Raw genomic sequence first — 578 nt, 5'->3', positions numbered from 1 at the left:
AGTCGCATCTCCTTCCTCTGAAATAAGAAAATACAGGGACAGAGAGCCTCCGATTGGGCCTGGAACCCTCCCATCGCACCAGGAACGCAGGCCTGGGGCCCTGAGCACCCTGCGCCGCGCGGCTGGGGTCGCCCTGAGTGGAATGGGTGACACTAGGGGTGATGAAAGGAGGGGAACTCCGTGGGCGCGCGCGCGCGCGTGTGTGTGTGTGTATCGTGTGCGTGGTAGCGAGCGTGCAAGGAGCGTGGGGACCATTGAACAACATGGAGAACACGGTGAGCGGCGCTGAGCCACACGCACGCGCAGGGCGGCCTCCGCGCGCCCGCTTGGCTGGCCCTGTTCCGTTGGACGTTTTCACCACAATTAAAACAAAAAGCAGCGAGGCTAACACCCACGGACCCAGCCCCTTCGAGACCAGACGTGCCCCCGGTCCCCGCTTGCCCCAGCAGAACAGCCTGCCTTGGCGACTCCAGCAGATGATAATTAGCACTAATTAGCGCCCGGCAATCTGGAGGCGAGTCACCTGCGGACAAGTCACCCTGTGAGGAACTGAAACACTCTCACGGAACCAAACACCC

This window comes from Echinops telfairi, unplaced genomic scaffold (genome assembly GCF_000313985.2).
Source record: "Echinops telfairi isolate 266 unplaced genomic scaffold, ASM31398v2 ScPeMD7_2;HRSCAF=8, whole genome shotgun sequence".
Classification (NCBI taxonomy): domain Eukaryota; kingdom Metazoa; phylum Chordata; class Mammalia; order Afrosoricida; family Tenrecidae; genus Echinops; species Echinops telfairi.
This window is presented reverse-complemented; position numbering follows the sequence as displayed.